We start from the raw sequence: 17,807 nt of genomic DNA on the forward strand, positions 1-17,807 counted from the left end.
ATTTGGTGTTCACCCAAACTTTGCAGATGTTAATACCCTGACTCTGTGGAGATGAACACCAACATGATTAGCAATGTGCTTCATTTTCTGGAGGATTAAGGAGCGTGGCCTCTGCTTTTTACCTCCAAGAATGTCTCAGTTAGTGAATGGAAGTCAGTTTCAGTGCCTTGGAAGGAGTAGTAGGAGTCTTGGAAGAGGGTGGGAGGGTATTCTCATGACCGGCCAAGGAGCCAAGTAGACTGGGGCCTGCAGGCTCCTCCATTGGAAAATGGTGGTGGGGTCAAGGTATCAAGGTTTTGGAGAAGCAAATGGGTTCAGAGGGGCAGAGTTCAGATGGAGGTCACAACTTCAGTGCTTTCTTCCAATCACTCAATCAGCTGCAAAAGGAAACTGAGATAAATAGTCATGTTTAGAGGACACACTGCTGATTTGCATAAATTTAGGCAGAAAAGAACTCCCTTGGTTCTCTTCCTCTTTAGCTTGCTTCCAGGGGCTCTTATAGATCTCTTCTGAGAAAAGCACAGGGGTCCTGTAGACCCCTAAATTAGGGTAGACTTTCCCACTCACCCTCTAGATGGCTTTGGGGAGAGAAGATGGGAGTCTGAAGCACCCCTTCCTAACCCTTGATGGCTACATTGAAGGCCTGATGTAAGCATCCAAGGGAAGTGCCCAGAAAACCCAGTCTTCCTTGGCTAGTTCTTCCATGGACACGTCACTAGCCCAGGGAGAGTTTCTTATGAGAGGAGGCTGTGGGCAGCCCCAAGGAGAGAGTTTTCCATATGGGGGCTTCAGCCAAATACTCTGGTTCCCACATTAATCCACAGGAAGTTGCACTATTTCCCAAGTGGGGCCTGAACTTTGTCCATGCAACTCATGGGTGTGAGTCACTCCCACCATGTTTGGGCTGAATCCTGGCTCTTCTGCTTACCAGCTCTGCGATGCTGGTCGAGCCACAATCTTACAGAGCCTCAGCTTCCTCATCTTTAAAATGGAAGAATAATAGTACCAGTCTTAAAGGATCAAATAAGTTTACATGCAAAATATATCTAGTACAGTGCGTGCTGGACTCCACGCACTGTCCCATCATATGGGTTGTGATTTTAAATATGATGGTCAGGGTGAGCGTGAGAAGGTGACATCTGGGCCAACAGGTAAAGGAAACCTGTGAGGAACTGTGTTTAGGCAGAGGGAACAGAGAGCACCAGGACCCTTGGTCACAAGGTGCCTGCACGAGGACCAGTGGCTCCCTCATCCCTGCACTGATGTAAGGGCGACTAGAATGATGGGGTGTAAGAGTTGATATTAGGCTATTACATTAGTTATTTCTTACTGCAAAAAAATCACCCCTAAATATTCTGACTCCAAACAACAACATTTTATGACAGTTTCTCAGGAATCCAACATGGCATCACTGGGTCCTCTACTTCGGGACCTCTCAGAAGGCTATAATCAAGATGTCATCTGGGGCTGTAGTCATCCAAACACACAGCTAGGGCAGGAGCCACTTCCAAACTCACTTATATGGCTGTTGGCAGGACTCAGTTCCTTGTGGGTTGTTGGCCAGAAGCCACCCTCCGTTCCTTGCCATGTGGGCCTCTCCATAGGACAGCTCACTACATGGCAGCTGGCTTCATTAGATCAAGTGAATGAAAGAGCAAGAGAGAGAGAGAGTGCCAGATGGAAATCGTCGTCTTTTGTAATCTCATAAGTGATAGCCAGTCATTGTTGTTATATTCTGTTCATTAAAATGTAAGCCCAGCCCATCCTTGAGGGAGAGAGAATTACATGAAGGTTTGAATGCAAGGAGGCAGGGATCGTGGGGGGGAAACTGTAGAAGGCTGCGTTAGAGTGAGTTGCAATTTTTTTTTTTTAATTCTTCCAAGGTATTTTTATTTTTATTATTTTTTTTTAATTTTTTTATTTTAATTCCAGTATAGTTAACATACTGTTACATTAGTTTCAGGTGTACAATATAATGATTCAACACTTCCATACATCACCCAGTGCTCATTTCTTGACAAGTGACCCCCTTAATCCCCATTACCCATCCCCCCCCATTCTCCCCTCCACCGCTGGTAACCATCGCTTTGTTCTCTAGAGTTAAGAGTCTGTTTTTTAGTTTGTGTGTGTGTGTGTGTGTCTCTCTCTCTCTCTCTCTTTTTTTTTTTTTTTTTACCCCATTGCTCATTTGTTTCGTTTTTTAAATTCCACATATGGAGTGAGATCATATGGGTTGTGATTTTAAATATGATGGTCAGGGTGAGCGTGAGAAGGTGACATCTGGGCCAACAGGTAAAGGAAACCTGTGAGGAACTGTGTTTAGGCAGAGGGAACAGAGAGCACCAGGACCCTTGGTCACAAGGTGCCTGCACGAGGACCAGTGGCTCCCTCATCCCTGCACTGATGTGAGGGCGACTAGAATGATGGGGTGTAAGCCTTAGGGTGTCAGACCAGCTTCCCTCTGATCCCTGACCCACTGGTGTATTCAAATTAAATAGGGATCTCAGAGTGTCTCCAATATTCCCTAATCACCTGCCGAAGTATACGTAGTTCTAACCACCTGTACAATAAATTAATATATTCTTGTGGCAGACAGACGCCCCCTCCAATGATGTCCACATCCTAAACTCAGAACCTGTGACTATGTCATCTTACACAGCAGATGTAAGTTGTTCTGGATTATCTGTGTTGATCCAATGTAATAACAAGGGTCTTTATCCAGAGGGAGGCAAGAGGGAGGTCAGAGTCAAAGATGTGACAAAGGAGGCACAGAGGTCAGAATGACACAGAGCAACAAGCGAAGGAATGCAGGCAGCCTCTAGAAGCTGGAGGAGGGAAAGGATAGAGTCTTCTTGAGGGCCTCCAGAATACAGCCCCGCAGACATCCTGACTTTAGCCCCATAGACCCATTTCAAAATTCTAGAACTTCTGGAACTTCTGAACTCCAGATCTTCAAGGTAACAAATGTATGTTGTTTTAAGCTACTAAGTTTGTGGTAAATCATTACAGTGGCAAAAGGAAATTAATACAGTTGCAAAATTATCTTACTTCGTAAAGGCAAATCTAGTCTTACATAGTGCAGGCCCTTTACAAATAACAATTATTTAATCCCTATAAGAATTCCTTAGGGCAGCTGCTATCAGTGTCTTCGGTTTATAGATGAGGTAGTCCAAGCACAAAAGGTTTAAGTAATCTGTCAAGCTCACATAGCTCTGGGTGTCATGGCCAGGATTTGAATCCAGGTCATCTAGCTTCAGGGGCAATGCATTTCTGCTCTGATTGGATTTCTCACATTGGCCTTTGTGACCTCAACACGACCAGTGCCATTCTCGAGCCTGGCTGATTATCTCTACTCTTCGGAGCTCTTACCTTAAGTGAACCCTCATCCCCCGCCGGTGGACCCGTGGTCAGTGCTCACAAAGGACCTCAGAAACCACTAAATCATTTGGATTTCCCTGATGCCAAGTGATGTTGAGCACTTTTTCATGTGTCTGTTGGCCATTTGGATGTCTTCTTTGGAAAAATGTCTGTTCATGTCTTCTGCCCATTTCTTGATTGGATCATTTGTTCTTTGGGTGTTGAGTTTGATAAGTTCTTTATAGATTTTGGATACTAGCCCTTTATCTGATGTCATTTGCAAATATCTTCCCCCATTCTGTCGGTTGTCTTTTGGTTTTGTTGACTGTTTCTTTTGCTGTGCAAAAGCTTTTTATCTTGATGAAGTTCATTTTTGCCCTTGCTTCCCTTGCCTTTGGTGATGTTTCTAGGAAGAAGTTGCTGTGGCTGAGGTAAAAGAGGTTGCTGCCTGTGTTCTCCTTTAGGATTTTGATGGACTCCTGTCTCACATTTAGGTCTTTCAACCATTTTGAGTCTATTTTTGTGTGTGGTATAAGGAAATGGTCCAGTTTCATTCTTCTGCATGTGGCTGTCCAATTTTCCCAACACCATTTGTTGAAGAGACTGTCTTTTTTCCATTGGACATTCTTTCCTGCTTTGTCGAAGATTAGTTGACCATAGAGTTGAGGGTCCATTTCTGGACTCTCTATTCTGTTCCATTGATCTATGTGTCTGTTTTTGTGCCAGTACCATACTGTCTTGATGATTACTCACTGGTGTGAGGAATTCTTAATCTCAGGAAACAAACTGAGGGTTGCTGGAGTGGTGGGGGGTAGGAGGGATGGGGTGGCTGGGTGATGGACATTGGGGAGGGTATGTGCTATGGTGAGCACTGTGAATTGTGTAAGACTGATGAATCACAGACCTGTACCCCTGAAACAAATAATACATTATATGTTAAAAAAAAAAAAAAAAAAAAAGATAGTAGGAAGGGAAAAATGAAGGGGGGGAAATCGGAGGGGAGGACGAACCATGAGAGACTATGGACTCTGAGAAACAAACTGAGGGTTCTAGAGGGGAGGGGGGTGGGAGGATGGGTTAGCCTGGTGATGGGTATTAAAGAGGGCACGTATTGAATGGAGCACTGGGTGTTATACGCAAACAATGAATCATGGAACACTACATCAAAAACTAATGATGTAATGTATGGTGATTAACATAACATAAAAAAGAAAAAGAAACCACTAAATTAGTATTGAGACTAACATTTGGTGTCCATTTCTTTGGGAAATACAGAAACATAAAAATAGAAATAAATAATAGAAACATAATTCACATATCATAAAATTCACTCTTAAAAATATGCAGTTCAGGGCGCCTGGGTGGCTCAGTTGGTTAAGTGACTGCCTTTGGCTCAGGTCGTGATCCTGGAGTCCCTGGATCGAGTCCTGCATCGGGCTCCCTGCTCGGCGAGGAGCCTGCTTCTCCCTCTAACCCTCTCCCTTCTCATGTACTCTCTCTCTCTCTCTCATTCTCACTCTCTCAAATAAATAAATAAATCTTTAAAAAAAAATACAATTCATGGGGCGCCTGGGTGGCTCAGTCGTTAAGCGTCTGCCTTCGGCTCAGGTCATGATCCCAGGGTCCTGGGATCGAGCCCCGCATCGGGCTCCCTGCTCCGCGGGAAGCCTGCTTCTCCCTCTCCCACTCCCCCTGCTTGTGTTCCCTCTCTCGCTGTGTCTCTCTCTGTCAAATAAATAAATAAAATCTTTAAAAAAAAATACAATTCATGGTGTTTAGTATTTTCATGATGTTGAGATGCTATAACAACTAACTAATTTCAGAAAATTTTCATCATCCCCCAAAAGAAATTTCATACTTACAAACATTTGTAACTCCTCATTTCCCTACCTCCAGACCTGGCACTAATACACTTCTTTTCTCTATGAATTTGCCTATTCAGGACATTTTATATAACTGGAATCAGGCAAAATGTGACTCTTCGTGTCTGGCTTCCTTCACTTAGCATGCTTTCAAGGCTGCTCCGTGTTATCACACGAATCAGAACTTCAATCTTTCCTGTGGCGGAACAATGCTCCACTGCGTGCATACAGCACAAATGTGTTTACCTGTTCACCAATTGATTGACATTTCAGTTGTTTAAAACTTTTGGTAATTATGAATAATGCTGCTGTGGACATTCACGTAATCAATTTTATCATGCCTAATTAGAAGGGGCTTCCAGATGGAGCCCAGTAGTGTCCAGAGCCCTGTTGACAGCCTTGTGGGAAGATGCCATTCGTATAGTCCACGATCCTGTCATGAGATGCCAGCCCACCCTGGGAACATACCTCAGGATCCAGGGAACAGTGAAGTTGTGACGCTCTCTGTCCTGACGGGGAATGGGAAAAGATCCTGGAGCACATTGTTCCCACCCTGCTTGTCCCTCACATGCCTTGCGAACTTGAGCATGCCCTCTCCTGCTCTGGGCCTCAGTTTCCGCATCTGTAAAAGGAAGGGCTTCACGAAATGGGGGAGTTTAGACTCAAAGAGGGAACAACTCCATGGCACTGAGTCCCAAGCTAATGTGCTCTTTGCTGCTTTTTTATCCTAGGCCCACTGAAATGCATTATGTTACCCTGGTTTATATTATGCAATTTATATGGGTTGCATACACTGAGTAGAATACCCATATCTTTTAAATGTAATACGATACAGAGTTATTTATGACCCTTTCTGTTTTCAACTTTCATTTCGAATAGAATTATACAATGCCTCTTGGGGTAGTTTGGGGAGAAGGAAAAATATTTCTGTCCAAAAGCTCCAGTAGCCAAAGGTTGTTGGTACATGCCTTTGTCAATAACAAAGAAAGGCAACTGAAAGCTTTTAAAATAATAACAGGAAAAAGGGGCTTGCATCACAACGAACTCTTCAAAGTTCATGCCTATACCAACCCTGACTTATTGCAGCCTTTGAGGAGGCGTGTACCCCATGCCCTAAAATGAAGCCAAGAGTCCCAGGGCTGTGACCACAACACCCACTTGTCTAAGTGCACCCCAAAGGACATGTCACCCAGCAGCATTGCCGGGGACAGCAACATAAAAACATCCATTTCGGTAACACATGGAATAAATGCTGTTTTCATCCCAAATACACTGGCAGGAATCAGTGCGGCATTGGCCTTTTCCTGCCCCAATGCAAGTTAAAAATATTACTTGCTTCTTTGCTAACTCCCGTCTTAGCCCTGCACATTTAAAAATACACCCGTCAGTGGCTCTGCATTTGAAAATGTATTTTGCATCTGATAATTATGATGCATTTAAAAGGGCAAAATTAGAAAGCACAAAATTAGGCTGGCAGGCTTAATTAGCCCATTCTTTTTTTTAATGGGTGGAATTTGGGCAACTGTCTGCTGGAGGGGCACAAAGACCCCTAATGGGGTTGGTGGAAATTCACCGGCTCCTCTGTCAGCCCAGTCACTCAGCAAGCCGGATGGGGATTAACTGTTCACCGAGAAATGTGAGACCTACGAAGCTGGAAGATTACACCCTCTTGTCCTCAAGAAAACGACATGAGTGTGATTACAAAGTAATCTATCAACAGATAATAGAGGGCCGCGCACATGGCTTCCCAGAGGCCTGATGTAATCACAGTGGCGACATTGGTTTATATGTAAAGGGATGAACGCCGAAGCTTGGTGCGCTCGCCAGGATAATTACTCCCTGTATCTGCACCTGAAGATCCATTTCCCCCGAGCCCTGGTCTTGCTAAGAATTTATTGAATGCCTTCCTCTGTACACGGTAGCTGGCCACTGCTCCCAAGTTGGTGAGCTATTCATGGAGAGGCACACGGAGCTGGCCAGGAGGGGTTTGGAAACTTCTCTGAGGACCTTCCAAGCATGGCACACTGGATTCTCTATAATTTGATTCCCCATCCCTGATAAAGCTATCTTGATGGCTGCCCTGAGTTCTCTCTGCACCCAGACGGGTGGATCCGTCCCCAGCATGCAAGAGGGAGTTTGCTTTTTTTCAAGTCCCCATGGTCCTTCACAAGCCGCGACAGGCCACGGGAAGCCAAGAAGAGGCGAAGTGATCCCAGGTATGAGTCATCCTGATGAATCAGACATGTCCCTACTTTTTTTTTTTTTTCTTCAAACTGTGGGTTTCTTCGTAACAGAGACTGTGTTGTTCTTGTTGCAGCCTGATCTAGAAGCCCTCTGTACAATGAGAAAGGAAGCTCTACTGTGCTGTGTCCATTAGACGGAACCCAGGATGGACCGCCCCCACTCGGGCCACATGGAATTTTCTGAAACAATCCGTGGGACAGCTGCACAGCTATGGAAAGAGCCCGAGATATGAATTTAAACCCAAGCTCTTAAGACCTGGGTGGTCTCAGGCAAGACAATTCACCTCCCTGAAGTGAAGCCTTGAACTTGTTGAATTGCTGCAAAAATTCATTCCGTGAAGAGGGCGGTTCTCAACCAGGGGTCACCGTGCCCCCCAGGAGACATCTGTGTCACAACAATGGCTATCTTTACCACCCTCTATGTGGCATATTGGTGCTCCAGAAAAAAGTCCTTTGAGTCGCTAACAATGGGTCCAAATTCAGGCATTCATTTTCAGTGTTTCGAAATCTTTGTAAAGAAAATGTGTATAACCCCAAATTACGTAGACAGAGAGTTGGGGAAGAGAGCAGGGAAATCATGCTCCTGCTCTATTCATATTGTCAAGGTCATATATACATACATATATATTTTTTTTAACTTGGTTAACACATCTTCATGACAATATTTGGCCATTTCTGCCCAAAGAGCCAAAACAGAAAAGAGAAAGCAAGAGGAATGAAGGAAGGGAGGGTGGCAGAGAGAGAGAGAGAGAGAGAGAGGAAGAATAGGTCGCTAGAAAAGGCATAAAATATTTCTGTTTCTAAAGGGCTGGTAGTTGGAATTTTGCTCGCTCTGAGCAGAATGGCTTTACCCAGAGTCCAGTTGAATGACAAAATCGTTACCTTCAACCAGGTTTCCCGAAAGAAAGAGAGATTCAGGAGCTGCATGCAAACATGCAACCTGGCAGACCCTCGGAAGCATGAGAAAAATCAGGAAGGTCTCACTTAGACTCTCCTGGGGCCTCTTCCCTCCTTGCAGAAAGACTTTCCCCTACAGCAAACCCTCACCTCTTGTGTGTGCAAGACAGAGAGTAGCAGAGGAAGGACAAGTGGTGTTCTGATTGTCTGTGAGGAAGAAAGGAGAAATCCAGCAAAATCCCACCATGGGATAAAGACAGTCCAAGCAATGCTGAAAGATTTCCACATGCCAGGTTTTTGGGTGCTTGATTTACCATTCAAGTGAGCACAGCTGTGAGGAGGGGATGCGGCTCCGAGCCAAGAAGGGGAGAGAAGGGGAGAGCGTGAACAAGAAGGAAGAGGATTGTTTGCAGACTAGACTATTAAATTGACTTGGAAATAGTTCCCCTCATTCCTCCCTGCATAAAATAGTTGTCTATTTCAGATGGATTACCACAAACTCCCTGCTAGAGCCCCTAAGTGCTGTTTATACAGTGAGCTAATTGCAGTAATACAGCCCCCCCAGTCATTGCTCAGCTTCGGTCCAGTTTTCCCTCATGAGCTTCCTTAGTGGAGCCCTATTTGTGGACCTTTCTCTCAGCCCCCAACAATGAGCATAGTGGGAAATATACAATTATTCACTTTATTGCTATTAATGCTGCTGATGCCGATGGCCATGGGTACCCTCGGGCTTTTGGAGAGCGGGGACGCTGTCCAAGTGAAGCCTCTCGTCTGGAGTCAGAATGACGTTCTTCTGGGACAAGGCCTGAGGCCCCCTATCATCAGAGCCTTGCTTGCAGACCTTCTAGGAGCTTTGGTTTGGGGTTGAGCTCACATTGTCATAGGAACTGTTTCCTTGTTCCCTGGTGGATCTCATTTTTTTTTTTTTTTAGATTTTATTTATTTATTTGACAGAGAGAGACACAGCGAGAGAGGGAACACAAGCAGGGAGAGTGGGAGAGGGAGAAGCAGACTCCCGACTGAGCAGGAAGCCCGATATGGGGCTCGATCCCAGGACCCTAGGATCATGACCTGAGCTGAAGGCAGATGCTCAACAACTGAGCAACCCAGGCGCCCCAGTGGATCTCATTTTTATCCTAAAATTAGCAGCAGGAATAACAGCCTATGCTCTTCCTTTAAGTACTTGTCCATAGCTTGGTAAAATGCATCTGTCACTGCATAAAAGTCAAGGCCAACCAGACAGTGTGCATTCACTGTGGCCACCAACCTCTTTACAGTTGGAACTTACTCATTGGTGCTTCTCATTCAACATCCTTCACCTTTATTATGCTTTTAGCTCAAAAAGCTTCCATCCAGATCCCATTTTTATGCAAGAACCAGTTTCTCCTGTTCTGAGACCTTGGTCCTGTATCTATTTCTTGTGGCTGCCTTAACACTTGGCCTCGAACAACCTTAAAACAAAACACATTCATCGTCTTATGGTTCTGGAGGTCAGAATTCCAACACGGGTCTCACTGGGCAGCAATCAAGGTGTAGGCAAGGCTGTCTTCCTTCTGGAGCCTCCAAGGGAGGATCTGTTTCCTTGTCTTTTCCGGCTTCTCGAAGTTGCCCACATGCTTTGGCTCCTGGCCCCTTCCTCCACCTTCAAAGTCAGCAGTGGCGAATCCTGTCCTTCCCGCACCCATCACCCCAACTCCTTCCTCTTTTGCTTTCCCTTGCACTTTTAAGAACACATGTGATTTCGCTGACCCCACCCTTATAATCCAGGATAATCTCCCTATCTTAAAATCAGCTGCTTGGCAACCTGAATTCCATGTGCAACCAGAATTCCTCTTTGCCTTGAAACCTGACCCACTCACAGGCTCTGGGCAGTAGGATATGGGCATCTTTGGGGGCATCTGCCTATTTTAGTTCCTCTTCTGAGGATCTGTATCTCATCCTGTCCACTCGGCAGTTGCACAACTGATCTTTCAGGGGATATCCTTCTGAGATAACCTTGGATCCTGGGACACTCCTGCTCAAAGATAGAATACACCTTTACATGCATACATGCATGTGCACACACATACAACCCATCCCACCCTCCTGAGGTGGACCAGAACTAGAATTCAAGCTCCAGGAGGCAATTTGGTGTTGTAGTCTAAGAGCTTAGAACAGCAACTGGTCTATTGGAAGCACTCAGTAAATATTTCTGGAATCAATCAATCAATCAGAAGAATAAGTTCCACAATAGGAATGGCATAACAATGTAATACCTGGGTCCTGGAGTCAGACATCAGGTTCATTTCTTGCATAGCTACTTAAGAGTTCTAGAAGTCTCCTAGGGACCCCCAGTGACCCCCACCTCTAGAGGGAGGATAAAGTCTCCTGCCTGTCAGGCTTGCTGTATGAATGAGAGTGTGCCCAGCAGAAGGCCTGGGATGCCCTAATTCTCAGCAAAAGCCACTGTGGTCTCCCTTGCCCTAGCAGTTACCATCTTGGACAGGAATGCAGACATGTAGACAAACGCGTACCTCAAACGTTACAGGTGCTTAGGGGGAAATATGTTTGCATTTGTTATTGGGAGACAGAGTAGAAAATGCTCAGTTTCAACCTCAAGGAAGCTTCATAGATGTGTTAACACTTGAACTGTACCTGAAACAATGAGTAAGTGTCAGAAAGATGGGAAAAGGGGAGGGGGCGTTCCAGGAGAGGGATCAGCATGAGCAGAGGCCTGAGGGCATGGAGCTGGAAGCAGGTTTATGGGAGTAGAGCAAAGGGAGTCATGGGGGCACCGGGCAGGGCAGGCAATGCGGCTAGAATGGAGGAGGGGTGTGCGGGCTGCAGGGGGCAGACCCCATGTGCTGTATGAAGGGGCTTCGATATCTAAAGATGGCTGCTGACAGGCTGGATCTACCACAAATGGTTAACACAGACATACTGTCTCCAATTCTATGCTTTTTGTTTCTCACCCGTCCACACAACTGACACACACACCACACACACGTACAGTAGTTTTTCCCAAAAATCACATACACGTGGGACATGCACACCCATTGGATGCACACACCATTTGCCTACTAGGATGACACATGCACTTAGGGCCTATGCCCTTATATGCGTACACACCACAGTCCACGAACCTTCGTACACAGAGGACATGTACTCAAATGCATCCCCGACCATGTGGTCAAGCGTGCGCCCACATGCAGAGACATACATGGAAGTGTGTTAACACACGTGTACTCACTGCCGTGCACAGTCACACATATGGCCAGGCAGCACACACCCACAGCGCTGAGCACAGGCCCCTGAAGAAACACACTCACACTACCCATGTGTACATGCAGGAACAGACCCTGCATGGCTCCCCACACACTCACTCGTATGTCCTCACTCAGACACACAGCCCTACGGAACAAGTACTCACTCCATTCAATCAAACACACACACACGTGCACACGCGTTGACCATGCATACACAGATCCCTCATTTCTTTCTGGAATGTGCCTGGGTTCCAAGGCAGACAATTGTCTGGCCTGAGGAAGCCTGTGATTACTCTCCCAGCCTCAGCAGGCAGAGCAGCTCGGAGACCTGCTTTGGATTTCACAGTTTATGTCCACCTCCCTCCCTGTGGCTGAGGGCAGTGGGGACAATGAGCGCCTTAGTGTTCCCTGAGCACCCCGCTTCCATCTCCCTACCAGCCCAACCCCACTCAAGTCTCCGTAGCCTGCGACAGCTGGATGTCGTCCAAGAGCTTTGCTGGGTCTTTTGCAAGAGTTCCCCATGTACGACTCACTGCCCAGCCTCCTTTCCAAACTGAGCTGGCAGGGGGCCAGGCCACCCTTGGGGAAGGGGCAGAGCCAAGTGCTTGGTGGCTCCCAGCACTGGGGGACCCTCATCAGCTGCTCTCTCTGGGGCCCTGTTTGGGTGATGAGCCCCGCCAGCGCTCGAGCTTTGCAGAGAGGAGTCCCGCACAACATCTGCTTGGCCTATCTGGGGCTAGTCAAGCACAGCTTCCTCTTCTGCCTGCACTCATCTAGGAATTGGGTTCCAATGAGCTGGAACCTTGTGTTTCGCCTGAAGTTTTGACAAGTTGTTGTTTGCTGGCAGCAACCAGGATGGGGCTGTGACCTCCATCTGGGTTAATGAGTAGAAGGCTTACCATGCACCTACCACACTGTCCCAGTTCACTTGCCCTACTCCAAGGAGCTAATAAACAGGGTCACGCCTCATATTGGGTGCATGGCCTCCTCCTCGGAGACCATTTCATGCCCTTAATCGGAGCGAGCCTCAGCAGATGGAGCCTGAGCCCCTCCTCTTTGTGAGAGAAGGAGAGAAATGTCAGCATTGGTGCAGGCAAGCCCAGGGACGTTGACAGTGCAACTTGGATGTTATCTCCGGCCCCCATTCCTAGCAAATTTAGTTAAAATTAGTCCAAACCCTAATTCTACAGATTTTCAAAAACCCAGAGTTGCCCCCACAATTACTGCGAATTCCCCCCAACAGTGATCTCTTCAGATTTCTGCCAGCTTCTGAGCTCATGTGGCTTCAGATTCCACCCTCATCAACCTGAACAAGAAGCCCATATTTTAAAGGGATTTCTGAAATAAATCCACTCATCGGAAGCAGGGGCTTGACCACAAGTTTGATGGTCAGAGGAAGAGATGTGTCACTGGGGTATACAGCATGTCTTCAGACGCCCCCCAGCATCAGGCCCACACTCCTCCAGCTCCTCTTCCTTCCCTCTCCTCTCTGGAGTGACACACAAAGTCTGTCCGCGTCTCCCTCGGCCTGCTCACATTCAGGCCCAAGAAGATCGGTTCTGTCACCTTTCCCCGAACAGACCTTTTTGAATTTTCCTCTCCTAAGAGTGGGTATCTGTTCATAAGAAATTTTCAATACCGCTGCCCAGAAAATAAAATACTCCCCATGACATTATATAATAAAGGGGTGTGTTTGGCAGAGGAATTCCTCCACCAAAGGTGAAGAAATGTCACAAAAGTAAGCTCCCAAAGTGAGAGTGCTTTCAATATGAAGGAGAAGCCCATTCAGCTAAATGAAGAGAGATTCTGGGAATTAGGTGCCCAGCCTGACTCTCATTTACCCAAGCAATGGTGAGAGGCGCCCCTTATAGGGGCCCAGGAAATTTCCCTCCAGCCAGGGTCTGAAGCTTTGTTCCAGGCTGACAACAAAGGTCTGACCTTCAAACATCCACCCCCTCCCCCCAAGTCATTGTGGTTTCTCCAGGCCAAGAGGGGGAAGAAGGGGCAGGAGCAGGTTACAAGGCCTCCTCCAAAGAGCTGACTAGTGGCCATTCATCCGCAGGAGGGCTTCCTTTCAACAAAGTCTGTTTGTTTCCCCCAAGAGCCCTGGGGACTCTATGCCAAGACAGAATGACTCACTGGCTCCCAGGCCTTGCCTCCCTCGGGGAGACAGTCAGCCAAGGCTTTTCTCCCAGCAGAGCAGGAGAGCAGCCTCCATCTGACTCCGCGGTGATGTGGGCTGCATAGAGTGAGCTTGGTGAGAACTGCAACCCAGGGAAGGTTCCAGGTGAGGCCTTTAGGCCTCAGTGCTAGTGCGGGATTCCCCGTCCATGCTTGCTGGCTTCCTTCAAGGGTTCAAATATCATCACGTTAAACCTGAGTCAGTGAGCACACTCGACTGGAGATCTCTGGAAGTCATGGCCAACCATGGAGGCAAAAACATGAATCCTCATGCTGGATGGTTTGAAAAACATCCTTTTTAATATTTGAGAAACTTTCAGAAAAGCTTTGTCGATGACAGAAATTTCTTTCTTTACATCAGTCAAGATCAATTAGAGACACCAGCAAGATATTTTCACTGATGGAAAACTGGATAAAATCCAACCAGTTGGGACGATTGTGCTTCAGAGTCATCGTCTATTAAATTAGGACCCTACCTTACTTGTTCCTGGCCCCAAATGATCGCTGTGTGGTCACGAACAGGACAAGGGGCTTACTCCTTACTCCTTACTCAGTGCATTCAGACAGCATCTGGCCTCACCCCCATAGCTCCATCACAAGGCTCCGGAAGTGTTGGTATCTTTATGCCCATTTTGAGAAAACTAAAGGCCTACAGAGATTAAGCTGCCCAAGCTCACACAGCTAATAAATATCAGATTACTCAACACATGAGTCGGGCAATAAGATAGCAAAAGGAGAGTGCTCAGGCAACCTAGAACCATGGAAATATTTTAGGGTTTTTGAGAACCTTAGAAGCCCATGTATTAAGTAGCAATGGGTATGCTCATTAGAAAGCGAGTTTGTCTATCGACTAAAAACAATTTCCATATGTCTTCAACCATATTGGCCCCCAGGCAAGTTATTTCCTGAAACAGAGAGTTATCAACCTCCAGGTAACCTTGGTTGGCTTTTCTCCTCTTTCTTCCCAGGAAGGGAGATGTCACTTCGTCATTTGACAAGTCTTTACACAGCACTTCCTTTGGGCCCTTCATTCTGTTGGGGCTGGAGATAAAATTGGGTGACCAAAAGGGACATGGGACTCACAGTCTAGGGCAGGTTTACCAACCTCAGCACTGTCGACCTTTGGAGCTACATCATTCTTTGTTGAGGGGCCTGCCCTCTGCATTTTAGGAGGTTCAACAGCATCCCTGGCCTCAACCCACTGGATGCTAGTAGCACTGCCCCAACCCCATTGTGACAACCAAAAATGTGTCCAGGCATGGCTCCTGGGAGCAAAGCCATGCCCATAGAGAATCAGTGCTCCTGAAGAGGAGTCATTCATCAAACGCTAATGGCTGTCAGTGCGGGAGGCTTCAATGACCAGCTCTGAACCCGATTTTCTTGGTAGAAGTGACATCTAAGTAAAAGTGCTGCAAACCTTGGTGGAGCAAGGCAGGAAAAGCCCATTGGTGGGTGAAGGAGATGGACTTTGGAAACATATTTCAGAGGCAGAGGGACAGCATGCCCTAGGCATGGAGGGAAATGTGATCCTGATTTGAGGCCTGTGTAGTTCAAGGTTCACATCAGAGCTCGGCTTACAGACGAAAGGCAGTGTTATTCAATGTGCGGTTGACACGATGCGGGGAGAAATGACAGAATCTATATTCTAGAAGGCCTAGACAAGTTAGATCCATAGGCCAATATTATGATGCACCACCAGGAACAAATGCAAACTGCATTTGGGTTCAAAAAATCCAACCATTACAATGGAAAAGGCAGAAGATTTTAGAAGGTGTTGGGTATAAACCAGCGCATCTCACATTCACTGCTACATGAGAATCCCCTGGGAGGCTTGTTAAAGCACAAATTTCTGGGCCCCACCCCCAGAGTTTGTGACTCAAGGTTTGGGTCCTGGGTGGAGCCAGAGAATTTGCATTTCAAACTAGTTCTCAGGCGATGCTAATGCTGCTGGTCTGGGGATTAACCTTTGAAAACCACTGGTAGAAGCCTCCTTCCAAAGATGTTAATAGCAATGGGGTCAAATTAATAGAAGCATGGTGTCTAGTGTGAGGAGGTGAAAACCTCAGTGCTCCAAGTATAGCTGGGATGACAGGAAGAATGCTAAGCACTGTATTTTCAGGGAATCTTTGGGAAACTGGAAGGTGTCCAGAGAAAACTAGATTATGAAAAGTGACTGCAGAACATAGTGTGTTTGGCCTAGGAAAGAGGAGTTATGGGAAGAATCCGGGGGCTGCTTCGGATAGTGCGGGGCTGTACCGGAAAGAATGGATGTGATCCATTCTGATTCCCCACAGTCAACCACACTAGTTCAAGGTAAGGCAAACCAGGGTAGGAATGTCAGGGGCACAGCTTTGGGTTCAACCTAAAGTGGAATCTTGTAGTAACTACAGCTCTTGTGCAGCACAGTCCAGTAGAAATATAATGTGAGCCATACATATAATTTAAAATTGTCTAGCTGCCATAATGTAAAAAGTAAAGAAACAGGTGAAGTTAATTTTAGTAATACTTTTTGATTTAACCTAGTATTTCCAAAACATTTTTAGTTGGACATGTAATCGATGTAAACATTTTTAATGAGATAGTTTACATTCTTTCACTTGTACCGTGTTCTAAATCCAGGGTGCACGTTGCACGTACAGCTCGTTTCCATTCCATTCAAACGAGCCAGAGGCGAAGTGCTACTTCACCCCATGGGGCTCGGGGCTCCCAACCTGGATGGCTCAGCTCTCGTGAGCCATGAATCAGTCACAATGAACTATTCCTAATTTTAATCCGTTTCTCTGCCCTGTGACTGTGTTTTGGATTTAATGGTATTTGTATCCCACTCATATATTCTTATTTTAAATTAAAATGAACTAATTCTAAGTTTTCTATCTATTTTCAGAATTTCATAACATGCTTTAAGTTGTATGGAGGCAGCCTGGGGAGTTGTAAATAAAGATGGTATCAGGACTCTTGCTTATAAGTGACAGGAGACTCAATGCAACCTAGAGTAAGAACATGCCAAAACAACATATGGGCTTACATTTTGAAAAGTTCAGTGGTGATGGCTGGACTTCTGACATGGCTGGACCCAGATTTATCAATAGTATCACCAGGAACTGGTTCCTATTGCTCCCCAATTCACTCACTCCTGTTGCCTTCATCCTTTGCTTGGATCCCCCTGAGGTAGAAATATGGCCACTGGAAACTCCAGTCTTAAATCATCCTTACAGTAAACATTCCCTACAGAATGAGCTTCTTTTTTTCAAATAGTTCTAAATAGTCCTGGATTGGAAGCTTTCTTGGCTTGTCTCAGTTTTGTGTTGTTCATCCCAGAATCCAGTACTATGGAAATGTATTTGGTCAGGGCCCTCACCTCTGGAGCCCGGACTCTAGGGAGTCAGCCCCAAGTAAACTTCAAGAATGGGGGTGGAGGTGGGATCCCCAGAGGAAAGGGAAGTGTTTGACGGACACAAATATCAGATGTCCGCCAGAGATGGGCATTAAGGATAGAGACCAATGGGCCATTTTGTCCTGGATTATGAAAATTGCCTTTGAATAGGGTCCAGCTTCTCTTTACTATGAAGGTACTGCTTGAAATTTCATAGATGAGGAGCTCAATTTAAGATACCAATCTTGAGTATGAGAGCTACCATGTGACTCTTGCTATGCTTTTGACCAATCTACTTTAAGAAGCCTTGTCCTGTGGCTGAGTTTAGGTGACACACTGAAATCAGAATGAGGCATGGGGAGTTTAAAGAATAAATCTAAATTTACACCTTCCTAGAGAATTTGGAAGAATGAAACTTGGTTAAGCCAAGTTAAAGTCTGTTCTTCTCCTTCTCTCTCCCAAACAAAGACCTTTCAACCAAGATGGTGACTGATCTCACACCAAAGGTCTCTGGGGTCAATGATGTAAAATCTCACAAGGCTCAAAGTCTAATTTCTTCTGATTCCTGAACATCCAAAACATGAACAGAATATACATGTCATCTGAAAACCTGCAATTCTCACTGATGGACATTCTGTGTTTGTTCTAG

The sequence above is a fragment of the Halichoerus grypus genome, chromosome 15 (genome assembly GCF_964656455.1).
Source record: "Halichoerus grypus chromosome 15, mHalGry1.hap1.1, whole genome shotgun sequence".
NCBI lineage: Eukaryota > Metazoa > Chordata > Mammalia > Carnivora > Phocidae > Halichoerus > Halichoerus grypus.